Consider the following 13,976-nt stretch of genomic DNA (forward strand, 5'->3'; position numbering starts at 1 on the left):
TTTCTTGCATTCTGGTTGCACAAAATCAGCAAGCAGCATTACTTATATAACTGCATCAACTCGATAGACCAAGACAAAAGAAAAGAGGAGACTCTGCACATACGGGGCCATGTAAACAGGTTAATAGCTGGGAAGTGTTTGCACCCTGCGTGCAGACGGATTTTAGGAGACGGTCTGAACCAGAGCACTCAGGACTTGGGGGAAAACCATGCTGCACGAAGAGCGCCGAGGAGCTGCCGAGCGAGGGCCCTGGCGGCTCTCCGCACCTGGCTGGCGCTGCCTTTCCATGCCTGGCGTCTGGCAAACGCCCCTGGCTTGGCCTCCTCTCCAAAGGTACCGAAACCTGGGCAGAGGGGTTTAATCTCTTTTTTTTGGGGGGTGTATTTTTGCTTTTTTTTTTTTTTAATTTTCCTATACACGTTACTGTAATTCAGTGTGCAAGAAGGCAGTCGGAGCCTCACGTGTGGAGCAGAAGACGGTGAAGTTTGCGTGTCCGAAGATTTCCGCCGCTGCCTGGGGCCGGCCCTGGGGCGGGCTCTGCCTCCCGCACGGAGGTGAGTCCTCTCCTGGGCCCCAGCGCTGCAGTCTGCCTGCCAAAGGTTCAGGTGAACCTTTGTAGACATCCTAAGGCCGGGGCGAAGGTAGGAATGCGTTCTTTAAATTTCAAAATTCTTATGGGACGCGAGTACGGATGGCCAGTCCTACATAAACACTGCAGGGACTAAGCTGGGGTCCCCGTGCGCAGCAAGCTCACTGGTCTAGGTGTCATCCAACAGTCAAGAGAAAAATAATCAGCTGGGGCCCTGCCTCCCTTACGGGAAAGGATGAAGCCTCCTTATCGAAGGATGTGGTCTGAACTCCTAAACCAGAGCTGACGAAAGCTTCTGCTAGGGTTTCACCTCCCGGGGAACCCAGGAGTCCCTTCTGCCCCAGCCACGGGTGGCTCACTGCAGCAGCATACCTGCTGCCAAAGGCGCAGAGTGCCCGCTCGCTCCTCGGTGCTCGTCGCTCTCCATCGCCGTCACCCCCCAGTGCTTGGGTGCCGCTTGCCGCAGCAGGCTGTTGCCTTTCTGCAGCTGTAGTTTTTGCAGTTGTGGCTTTGCATGGAGAATGTGGTAGTGCAGCACCGCTGAAGAGCTGCGCTTTTATCTGCGTTTTCTTGCCTCTTGTGCCCATGTAGGCCGACTAGTTCGCTCAGTCCCCCCTCCTACCTGCTGAAAAGAAGAGGCAAGACGACTGTTTTAGAGCAAGGGAGTGTGGCCGCCCCTCTGCACGGGTACTACAGGAACAGCATCCCTAACTTGGCTCTGAATGTGCCTTAGACACCTGGTAAATTGCCCAAGTAATTTCTACATTTTGCAGATTCTCGTTCTACCCCAGGCCTGTAATCGGCTCTGTTCACAAAGCTCCTCTCCCTGACGTATCTTGGCTTCCAGGTTCATTTATGGCTGATTACTACCTTTTAACACCATCCGTTTTCTCTGCACAGCACCACCTCGCTCGGCACCTTGGGGAGGTAACGGGCTGAAGGCCTGGGGCCCTGCAAGAAGATTTCCTGCTGGCAGCAGTGGCAGTTCTGGGTGCAGCATCCTTACTAGCTACTACACTGAGAAGAAAACAATTAGAAAAAAAGTATTTCTGTAGTTAACTGGTAAGAAAGTGTGTTTTGGGTGCTCCAGCATGATGCGTGCACACAAATCATACAGCACATACGCAGTGTGCGCACACGCACGTTACGGTTTGACTTTCGCGTTGCTACAGAAGCTGCAGTAGGTGCCGGGCGCGGAGCTTCCCGCGGTGCCCGGGCCCAGGCCGCGGCGGGGCCGCTGGCGCGGTGCAGCGCGGGCGCGGGCCGATGTAGTGGGGCTGCGCGGCGGCAGAACCTATCGCGGGGCGCCGTGGCTTAGTTGGTTAAAGCGCCTGTCTAGTAAACAGGAGATCCTGGGTTCGAATCCCAGCGGTGCCTGCGCGGGGCAGTCTCTGCCTTTTGCCCCGCCTGCGGGCGCGATTTTACCGCCGCTCCCCGCGGGGCCGAGCGCTGCCGGCGGCTCCCGCGGGCGCGGCAGGGGCGGCGCTGCCCCGCGCTTCCTGCGCGCCCCACGCGTTCCCCGCAGCGGAGCCCCCGGCCTGGCTGCCGGGTGCATAAATTCTCGTGGAAGGGGAACGCAGAACAAAAAGTTTCAGCTTTTCAACCGAGTTGTTTTTCTCCCCCCCCCCCCCCGAGGTTTTTATTTGTAAAGAACGAAGAAAATTCTGAATTTCCTTGTTTCCTGTCTCAGAAACTTCAGCAGCCTCCCAGCTGGGTAAACGTAGTTCTTTCGTGTTCCTGTGGTTTGGGTCAGTGTTGGCTAGATGGCTGATGGACTTCGTCACCTATCCATACCGAGCCCTTCCTTTCGCATCGTCTGACCCAGAGCTTTTATGCATGAGCTGGGTTCGTCCGAGTGGAATTGGTAGTGACTTCTCTGCGAAGCTCTCGCTGTAACGAGTGAGGCAGGAGCCAGACACAAAGTTTTCCTAGAGGGCTTTAAAAACCAAAGGCCAAAAGCTGCAGGCAGGCTTGTGCGTTACAGTTCGGTGAAATTATTCCAGATTTTCATGAGCGCAAACAAAGGCAGAGCCTGTCCTCACAGCTAGGGACAAAAGGCTCGTGTACGTACAAGGCTCCATGAGAGCGAGTCCCCAGCTCGCAGGCCGATCTGCAGGCGGTTTCTTAGCCTACGCAGCGGCTGATCAGGGCGTAGGTGGGTTCGCTGGCACGTCTGGAGAGCCGAGCCCTCGGGCCGGCAGCCGGAGCTCGGTAGGTGAGATGGAGCTTTCCCCAGCCCCAAACGCAATGCACGAGCCCGGTTTCCAGAATCGGAGACTGTGTGTGCAAGATCTGCGTGCAGCACTCTTTCTTTGAGTGGTATTTACTGTAAAATCTAACATACGTAATATTTGACATGTGCTAAATATAAGCAAATCAGAATTGCAAGCTGCAAACAGTAAGACTGGAAAATGATTTTAAAAAAGTGGGATATCTTGGGATTGGCCTCCCACAGACGCGTCACTGAGTAAAAGGAAGCAGCTGGGATTTGGGACGGCTGGGAAGCGCCGATGAAGGCCGTTGGCGTGGTGCTCTCCGGTGACTCCCTGGCGGCATTCGGGGCGAGGGAGCTGCAGGGAGCGTCGGTCGCGTCTCCCGCTGCTTTCCTCCGTCCGCGGTTCGGATCCACCGTTGCGCAGCACGCGGCGATGCCGAGAACTGAAATCTGGGGTGGAGGTTTCTGTCCCCGCGCCCTTTGCCGCTGATGCAAAATGACGTGACTTTCCAGCACTGATTTCGAGCCGCAGACCGAGATGCTCGGAGCTGGGAAATGTCGGTGTCGGATGAAGCCGGCGCTCCCCAGCAGCCCGGAGCGGCGTGGCGGTGGGAAGGCAGGGCCCGGGCTGTGCTCCCCGCGCACAGCGACCCAGGGTGCCCACGGCCCGGCCCTGCTCCACGGGGGCCGGTGCCGGCCTGCTGCTGCCCCGCGACTCCCCTCGCTTCCACCCTTTGGCTTGTGCACGGGACGCGGTGTTCGTGGCTGCAGGCAAAAAAAAGATAAAATTAAGGTTTAGAAAAAAAAAAAAAAAGGCAAACCATTCAGGTGCTCTTCTAATTGCTCCACAGATGATTCAACAGCATAAAACAGTGGCTGTAGAAAAAAACACTTGTGCGACTCCAGTATATATGGATAGCTCCTAGAGTGGATTTGAGAGCTGAGGTAACGGCCTCCTATGCACTTCTATCAAAATCATGAAAAAGTGCCCTTTTTTGACGCCTCAGCAGGACTGGCAGGAGGGGGTGGGAGCGCGGCGCAGGAAGGGCAGGGCAGCGCTTGCCCGGGCGCGGGTGGCCCTTGAGGTGCAGGGGAGTGGGACGAGGTCCGGGGAGGTTTGCTGTGGGGTGGGACAAGGTCTGGGGGGGTTCGCGGGGGGGGTAGGTAGGATGAGGTCCAGGGAGGTTTGCGAGCGCCGAGCCGGGCGCTCTGCCTGCTGCGAGCGTCGCGCCGTGCTGCCCTCTGGTTACCCCCACGTGCTCCTGTGACACATCCCCAGGGTGGTCTGTGTGCTTAGACGGGAAATCATTAATATTTTAAATCGATATTTAGTCAGATTGAGTGAACTGTGGTGTACTTTTTTGCATAGATCTAATGCTGAATAGTTGCATCATAGAGGTTGCTTAGTTTGGCTTATATCACGTTTTAAATATCTGTTAAGTAAATCCCTTCATCAGTGCACTGAGCTCTCCCTGCCTCCCCGGAGGCTACAGGTGAAGGGCCTGATGTGCTGCACAACTTGTTAAAATTTCTTAGTTATGTCACAACATTAATAATGAACAAAATTCAATAAACTCAATACATTCCAGAAAGGACGTGCAGGTCCCCGAGATGTGCTCGTCCTGCGCGCTGCTGACGACAGCAACGTACCAGTGTCCGGTTTACTGGTGAGATTTGCCGCCGGTCCCTGTGCTTGGAGCGGGGCCCTGGGTGCCTTTGGGCTGGGGTGTGTCGGTTCGGCGCTGCCCGGCCCGGGCCGCGCACCCGCTCGCCTCGCCGGTGCCGTCCAGCCGGCTCCCGCCCCGCCGGCGGCTTTGCGGGACTGAGGGCCCTGGCTGCCCTTCTGCTAGGGGTGATAGTTCCTAAAACTACCTAGAGCGGGGCAAAAAAGATACTCATCAATGTGATTACGTACGCTAAAGTGTTTTAATGTATAGGATAAAAATATATTCTCTGTTAAAATGTCACAGTACTAGTAATGCTAAAAAAGATTCTGTATCATTTATCACGTGAAATACCACAGAGATAGGTTCTGAAGGTGGCCTAAAAACACTGAAGAAATCACTAAAGTTTAAGCTAAACGTGCATATATGCTGTGTGTGTGTTGCTGGGTTTTTTTCCTTACTTTTTTTTCTTTTACATGTAGGAATACTTATTTCCTAAACTACAGAAGTTTTCGTGGCTCATTATTTCTGGACCCTTTATCATTTTCTTTCCTTCTCTTTCAGGGTCTTTAGCAGCCCAAAGAACAGGACAGCAGGATGAGAAGATCCAGGTTAATTTGGCAAAGCTCTTAAGCTGCAGCAATACTCGTGAACTTGCCCCTGGGCTTCCTGTGGCCGGGTGAAGGCCACGTACACCTAAAGTAAGATAGCAATTACAGGTTTTCCCGTAGTGCTAAAACTGCATTAAAGTTTACACATGGTTTGTCAGGTAGCAGGTAGTAACAGCTGTCTTTCACATAAATATTTGCCTTTTTATTTTTACCATGGCCTCAATAAACAACTTCTTCCCCACTCCCCACCCAAGTGTCGCCCCACCGTGTACGTTACCAGCGAAGGAAAGCGGTGGTGCGGTTTATATAATCACGTCATCAGCTGCTCTAAATTACAGCAAGCGGCACTCACACGCCCCTGACCCTTACTGTGCTGGTGTTTGCACTAAGGTATTTGCAAATACACCCACGCTCACGCGTGATCTGCTTAGGTGGAGAGGGCTGGTGTTGCCAGGCCGGCCTGGCCGCGGGAATTAAGGACCTGCTGTTCGCTCCTCGCTTGCGACTTGCCTCCGGGCCCAGCACGCTAGACCTCGCCTCTCTTCTGCCATCTGCAAAACGATGATGATGATAATAACACTTACTGAGCTCACCGAGATGCTGGGAGAGTTAATGTGGTATGAAGCACTTTGAGCTTTTGGATAAATCAGTATTATTACAGCCGCATTTTTGTTTTTCTTCTCGGTCAGTGGGGTCTTTCCGCGGTTAGGTGATGGGGCTGCGAGCCTCTGCGGCGGCGCGGGCAGCCCTCGCCAGCGCGCTGGGGCCGTGCCAGGGCGAAGGGGCCTGCCTGGCGTCGTCTGACAGCTCGCAAGTAAATCTTTTGTAGGGCTGAACTAAAGCTGTTCCTTGAAAACTCAGTACACAGGGCTGCTTTTGTCTTGCTGCTGAAGAGGCTTATGAACTATTCAGATTTTTATATTTATCTAAAGAAATATGTGCAATACAAGCTTTTACAGGCCAGTATTCTTCTGTCAGGATGTTTTTCCTTTTTGTTCTCTCAAGATATCACAACATTTTACATGAAGTTGTGTAAATACTATATCAACATATAATTGATATTGCCTGAGAAGAGGGAAGTATAACAGATAGTTATGATGAGTATTTAGAAAATACTTTTAAAATTTTCTAGTTGTAAAAATTGCTATTTTTTGATGGCAAGCCCAAATGGCTGTGATCAAAAAAAAGGAAGGATATATACTGTGTTTCTTAAGACACATTCCCATAATGGGAACAAATTCAAATGGGACAAATTAACACTCGGGGCGGGCGGGGGATCCCTTCAAGTTAACCTTCCATAAAAGCATATTAGAGGAGCTCAGACAGGACACTGAGCTACTCGGGGGAGAGACACACAATCCCTAGAATGGTTAATTGTGGTTAACTGTGGCCTTTTTAGGCATACATCATGGTAAGAAAAACACTATGTAGAAATCAGAAAAGAGATTGTGGTTGGGAAAGATACTTAGCACAGAGCATACAGCATGTTCACAATTTTTATAGAGAACCTCTGAAGCTGTAATGAGGTGAAATCAAAGAGTAGTTCAGATCCCAATCCCAGGTATGCTGCTTTGTTATTTAAGCTGGAGGCTCAAATCCACCAGCCTTGGAAAACTTAGTGGGATGAAGTCAAGTGGTTTAATTTCCGGAGCAGTGACTGTTCAGGCCCTTTCTGTAGGCTTTACACATAGGTAATTTAACCATGATTTTCTCTAACGGTTCCTGAAATGCACTATTTCTTCAGCCACCACCTGTGTTTGCTTTGATTTTCAGGCTTGTGTGGGCAAGGCCGACATCCGTGGGCTGCGGGCACGTGACTGGGTCGCAGCGCTCTGGACTGTTCACGTACGTAGTCTGTAGCTACAGCCCTGTGCAAACGGTACAGCCTAAGTTTTAGCAAAAAGACTTTCAATTTAGAGAGAATATATATTATATATTATGTTATATAATATATGAAATATATTGTCTTCCAATAAATCCAATAAAGTGCTTTCCATCTGGAATAGAACAGATCATAGTTTGGGTTTTTTATAAGAGTCCTAAAAATTAATTTTGGATGAATAAATGTTATATCTTTTTATCTGTACAATTAGAGTAGAATTTTGTGTCTGAACAGCTTTGTGTGTTTTGCCCCAGTGGTGGATAATTAACTGCGATGAGAAAGAGAAAACCAAAGGAAACATATTTTCTTTGTGGCTATACAGTCAGGCAGACCTCTTGTCTGTCTAACAGCATTGATTTCCTCGCAGCTACCTCAGCAGAAAATGTGTTTTAATGAGAATGTGTTTTTTCTGAAACAGGGAACTAAACATTGAACTAATACTGCTTCATAGAGCTCTGGATGAGGCCAAGGCCTTTTTAGAGGCCTCAGCTTAGACAGTAGCTTTGCTCCCAGTTACCGCCACAGGTTTGCCCTTTGGTGGTGCCTAAACAACATAGTTTAGACACTTAATATTTGATTTGCGTGTGTAAAATGAACCTGGAGGCAGGGGGAGATTGTACATTGGAGTGCTGTATTTGGCTTGACCACAGCATTTACAGTACTTACAAAGAGTTATAGGGTAATAAATTGAAGTTGTCCTAGTAAGTACATTTTTAAAAAGCTCTCGCCCTAGAGAGCTGATGAAATTCCATCCTTTTTACCCATTATTGATTTGCAGCCAAACTGTGGGCACAGAGCTAACCAGTTTTTGAGAATTCAGCTACTGAGATTCAGTCAAGATGCTGTTAAAGAATACACACGTAAGGTAACATCTCAGCGGCTTAGCCTTTATATAAAAAACACTGTGAAAACATAAAAATGCTGTGTCTGACGCTTTAAAAATTGCAGGAATTGCTCCAGAAGATCTTCACCTCCTGAACCGAGTTGTGACTAATAATTTTCCTAAGATTTTCATAACCAGCTCGTTCTGTGAAACTGTATCCAGAATTTATCGCAGGCATCATGGCTCCATGCTGCTGCCTTAGTGGAGTCGAGTAGGTTAAGTATCACTTAACATAAGAACACAAGTATGCTGAAATTGAATCAGACCAAAGGTCCGTTTAGCCGAACGCCCTCTCCGCGAGCGCGGCCAGCGGCGCGCCGAGGTGCGAGTGCCGGCGCAGGGCAAGCACGTGGCGCTGCGTTGCCGGAGCGCTCTCGCAGCCGCCGGCGATTCCCAGCTCGGGGGCTTGAACTCTCACATACAGCCCTGATCAAATTCAATTTTTCATTTCTCTGTCTGCGAACAGGAAGATGTGATGGGGCTGCTGCAGGCAGACGTCCATACTGGGGACATCTTTATCACAGGGACAGTTCCCCGCAGAAGGGAAGCATTAAGGCAGTCAGATGTTTAGTGGCTGCTTATTGCCGCGGTGGCTGTGGGCTCCGGGGAAGCCGCTTGCCTGCGAGAGCTGCCGTCGCCGCACACACGCTATTCACATGGATTTGGGCGAAGTTTGATGCAAACAGCAAGTGAAGCCATGCTGCCCGTTAACCCCGGTGTGTGAGAGTGCTGCTCGGTGATGTGCCGTGCTGCGACAGGCGTGCATGGGATGCGTGGGCCAGGAGAGGGCTTGCCAGGGTGTAGTGTGCCCGCCCCGGACTTTGGGGGGACCGGCGGGGGCTGCCGTAGTCCCCGTATCAGAAAACAAAGACGTTTTCCAGGCGCTGCTTTGCTGCTTGTGGAAAATAATTGGCTGTGTGTTTTTAACTCCTAAGTAATTTGCAGAAGTGGTCCGTGCTACTTGCGGGATTGTTGTGAGATTTTTTGTTCTTAAAAAGAATAAGCAATGACATTAAAGTGTCTCATTGGCAGGAAAGCGACTTGCCCCGTCACCAGAAGATCAGTTCCTGGTGTGTTCGGCCATTGAGAGGGACAGTTCGGACCTTCACAGAGGTAGAACTGGGCTGTGAACTTAGAGACAGACATCCCAAAGAGACGGCCACTGAAAACACAGCAGAGGACAGCAGCAGAGAGAGTAAGGGACAGGCACTTAGCAAGTTATATACCCTTGCCATTAGGACCTAAGTTGTTGCTCCATTCTCCAGTCAACCCAGCTTCTCGGTAGACCTGGATAGAGGAAAAAAAATTCTATTTACATTTTGGAAAGCTTGGTTGTGTTTTGGTTCAGAATGAAAATCCAGATCCTTCAAGCAGGGAGACGGGTTATCTATAGAACTAGAAGTTGTATGCCTGGCTACAGCAAAGTGAGGAATTTTTCTTCCAAGAGGCTAAAAATCTATAGCCACAAAATTTTGGGATCTGCAGGACCAGAGAGATAAGTGAGGTAGTTGTACCTTTTGGAGATGTTCTTTGCTCTGAAAAATGTTACTTCCTTAGTTATACTTGGTTCACGTTTTAAAGGTTTCTCCCTTCCAGGCGTTCCGTCTGTGTTTGTCATGGAAGCCACATCGCGAGCGCTGCTGCGGGAAGCCCTGCTCCTGCCTCCGGAGAGCTGCTGCCGAGTTGCAGTGCCAGCAGCCTGGCCCTGCTTGGAGTCGCTGGAAAGATGATGTCTGAGCTATTGGAAACAGGGGCGCACCTTTCTTTCCTTTGTGCAGTAGGTCCTTCCTTGCCTTCAGACAGCTGTAGTTAGGTTATGATTAAGGTTTAAATATACAAGGGTATTTTTAATATTAGTTGGTGAGGTAATCAAGAACTGACCTCGCTGGCGTCAATGGCAAAACTCCCACTGACGGTACTGAAGTCAGGTTTTCATTCAATAAAGAGCAGATAATAAAGAATCTGATTCATTATGAAAGGAGGAAAAGATGAATCAACCCAAGTTGTGTGGGCAGAATTTTTTCCTGTGTTATTAACTCTGCAGTGGCATCAAGACAACAAGGTTTGCCTCTCTCTGCTGCAGTGTTTGCGGTTACTCTCTACTTACGTAGGACGAAGAACAATTATCCCTCGCGCAGTCCCTGCCCGAGAGGATGCTGAGCCTTCGCTGTTATCTGTTGAACCTGTTTAGTGCTGAGCTTTTCTGATAATGTTTTACCACAACTAATATATTAAAATTCTTATCTGAATTACAACTTTTTTATGATATAAGAGTTGGGTAGGTATTGTTTCTGGATGATTTTTTTAAACAAATGTGCTTTCTAATATGTACTATATATATATACACATACTATATATATATTTATATATGTATTTTTATATATATATATATATAAAATCTTTTTCGCCCATGATAGCAACATTTAATGGTTGAAACTGTGGTAAAAGCAAATAATATAAACATTTATACTTACAATTTCATTTGATATTTCTGCTTTTATATATATATATATATATGTATGTATATGTATATATATACATACATATATATAAGAACATCATAGCCTGGAAATAAAATATTCTAATATCCCTAGTTACTATGGATTTGGTTTAATGTTTGGAAAAAATATCTAAACTGTCAATTAACTTTGCATGTTTATTTTTGTATAAGTTATATGACTCTAGGGCTTTTCTCTTAGAATAAATATTTCCTGTCAGTAACACAAAAATTGACGAAGAACATGTTAAGTCGGTTCTGTTTGGCCAGGTCTAAGTGATTGTTATGTTCAGAATTACACTGTTTTGCGGGGTTTTCTTTGTTTGTTTTTAATGAACATTTTAACTTACATGTCATGTTCAGTAAAAACAGAGTTACTCACCCAGCTAAACAGCTTTTTCTGCAGTATGGGTTATGCTCTTTTATTCAATGCTTCTCATGGTTGTCTGGGTTAACTTTATATATAATAGATATACATTGATGCGTTATCTTCATTAAGCAGGATCTTAAATAATATCCCATTATTTCAATAACTTTAAAGCAATCAAAATCCAATTCTTGCACATTATTTGTATTAGCTGTGTTCTAAAGTTCTTTCTTTTGCTTTCTACTAGAAATTGTGGTGTCCTGAATCCCTATAACTGCACGTGCAGGTGTGGCGAGGGCTGGGATTGTGCAGACTCTTCAGGGACTGCGATCATTTTACATCCTCTTCTTTCGGCTGAGGAAACTTATTCAAGATATTTCTAGTAAAATCCTTAAATGAGGCTGGAGTATGTAAAGTTTGCATACTGAGTGGAAAAAAATGCTTAAGAAGTAAAAATGAAGAGGTGTTAACTGACAGAAATTCAAGAAGCTAAGAACTCCACTCAGCCAAAAAGATATGTAGGTCTCTGTGTCATGAGGTTCATTGACTACGCAGAAAAAGAAACCGCTCCGGCACCAGTTAACTCAAGGCCCATCCTTGGTTGCCATGGCCAGAGCCTGCCCCTGGTCCAAGGCAGCAGGGACGGGGTGACCTTCACGTGCTCCTCTCGTGTTATCTCCCGTGAGATCACTTGCCATCTCCTCTGGCAGTCAGTCTGGCAGAGGTCTGCGGAAACATAATCTGGAAGGTTGGGGGGGATTAATGAGTCGGGAGCTGCAAATGCGAGTTTGGAATGATCAGAGCCCAAAGCGGCGATGAGTTAACACGTCTCTTAAAAAGACGCTAGTGAGACCCGTAGCGCTGTAGTTAGATGTAGTGGTCCAGTTCAGTTTTACTCCCATAGAAATAAGAGAAGGATTTAGTCATTTCTTTTGATACCAGCTTGTTGAATCTCTGATTTAATAACTTCCAAGTGATTTCACATAAATTGATTATACGGCTGCTGCTGGTTTCCGTATTTCAGCAGCTCTGAACGTGGGGCCCTCAGGAGAGCATAAAAATAGATTTGGGGCCGTCTTGGCACCACTGGCTTCAGGCCTGACACTGATCATAGCTAATTTGGCTGGAGAGCTATTGGTGGGTACTGTGCAGTCGGAAATGGATCCAAATCGCTTTGCTCTGTATTTATTCTTTCCTGTGAAGAACTTCAGGAAAAATACCCAGTAACGATCACCGGAGCGAAAATTGTCCGCAAGGAAGAGGGCATACTTTATTCAGTAAATACAAATATTTCTGAAAGCTAGGATGTGGTAGCATTAAGATTATGAATACTTGCACATCAAGATTTATGTGTCACTGGTGTTTTTTGCATTACCATTTTGTCCAGTGAACCCTGGCCGTTACGGGCGCTTGCACAAGCTGGAAGGAGCCCTGCCGTGGTGGAGCACCGCAAGTCAGTCGCCTGCAAATACAGCCAGCGCGGTGCAGAGCTAAATGTGGGCACTGCAGTGAGTAACTGTGATTATTTCGAACTGGGATTACTATACTTTCAGTAAATCTTTAGACACGGGATGAAATATTTAGAATTGTGTGGCAGTCAGTTGTTTGCTAGTGTGCCTCATTTTTGAGAAATAGGAAACCTTTGTGATTTATACCTCTGTATCATTAAAGTCAATGGGCGCTTTGCCATTAAGTTCAGTGAATGTAGGATCGAGAACAAATGAACTAATCATAGAGTACAAAAGTTCCCTGCGATAAGGGAAACAAGAATTGGATTTGTGATTGCTGCACCTTCAGCTATGGAAACGGATCAATGTCATGTTGGCTAAGTGAAACAACAGTATTAAATATTATCCCTTTGAATCACTACCTCCCAGCTAGTATAATGCCACTTTTGTGGACATAACTAGTAGGACTTTGTTTTTTTATAATTAGAGCAGAAGAATTTTGCATAAGAAAGATGAAAAAATCTGAAATTGTCATAATAATGACTTTCACTTTTGAAAATTGCCAAGTTACTATAACAGAATAATATATTAAAATGCATAGATTTTCCTAAAATATAAGTAAATTATATGTGGGCTGGTATAATTTTTAGTACTCAACAACACAGCAATGAATGCATAAAAATATCTTTGCTCATTTATTTTAACATGGTTTGTGAATAATAATAGATTCATAAAAGCTAATTAGAGTGAACTCCCAAAGCAACTGGTTGGTTGAATTAGTAACTGAAAAAACAACATAATCTGCCTCTACATGCTTCTGGCAAGGTAAATAAAAATTTAAGTGTAAATAATACTTTTTCTTCTATTCAAATAAATTTTAAAGCTGGATTAATCTTCACAGCACCTCCCCAGACACTGACGAACCAAAGTACATGCTGCCGTGGGAAAATATGTTATAATGAAGGATATTTGAACACTGACAGCCGTATATGCATATGCCAAGCTGGGTATCACACGAATTTCTGTGGTACATATATTGCATTACCCTGAACTGCTCTCCAGTCTGTACAAAGATCAAAGTACTTTACTGTTATATACTTTAAATTTAGAATTAGCGACTCTGCTGATTCTTTCTACCAGCTTGGTTGCTTTCTGCCCAAGAAAATTCATAAACATGTAATGTGTAAATGTAGAAAAACCTATATATAAAATATTCCATTATTATTGTTGCCTGTTGCAGTATTTTCTTTTTTTTCCTTTGAGGCATCTGTTTACTTTTTAGCTTTTCCAGACCAAGAACTCTGTACAGACATAATGTATTTACAAAGGGTAAAATTACCTACACATCAGTGTGATTTTAAGTAGCCACTGTTTGTAACGTTCTCACTCATCTGCCTATTTCTCCATATATTGACGACTATTTTTTTAAGTTGATCTTTCTTTTTTTTTGAGTTTTATTTCCTTATTTCTATTAAAATAATACTTTTCATTAATTTAGTCGGCTTCTCTATCTGGCAGCTTCGTCTCCCACTCAATTAAGGGAATAACTGGAATGTTTTGACAGGCACATAAATATTCTGGAAGGGATGACATCTCTGGGCAGTAGTGCATGCAGCCATGCCAAGGCTGCCCTCAAGGATAAATAAACAAATGTCAGCTCAGGGGAGCAGCATAGGTCCTGTGCTGGGGTGTTGATGCATATGAAAGAGGATCTGAGAGGACTCTACCTTAATAAAAAGGGAAATAAAAGGGCAGGAATTTTCTCATATTTTCCTTGAAATGAGAGCTTTAGAAAGCTCTTCCTTCACTATAGCATCGTA

General features: G+C 46.2%; 1 non-coding gene across 1 annotated transcript; it reads left to right on the top strand.

Annotated features, from left to right (window-relative positions):
- Positions 1-1,892: 1,892 nt before the first annotated feature.
- TRNAT-AGU (transfer RNA threonine (anticodon AGU)) lies at positions 1,893-1,966 on the top strand. The gene has a single exon. It is a non-coding gene; the product is annotated as a tRNA-Thr (tRNA).
- The last annotated feature ends 12,010 nt before the right edge of the window (positions 1,967-13,976 follow it).

The sequence above is a fragment of the Dromaius novaehollandiae genome, chromosome 13 (genome assembly GCF_036370855.1).
Source record: "Dromaius novaehollandiae isolate bDroNov1 chromosome 13, bDroNov1.hap1, whole genome shotgun sequence".
Lineage (NCBI taxonomy): Eukaryota > Metazoa > Chordata > Aves > Casuariiformes > Dromaiidae > Dromaius > Dromaius novaehollandiae.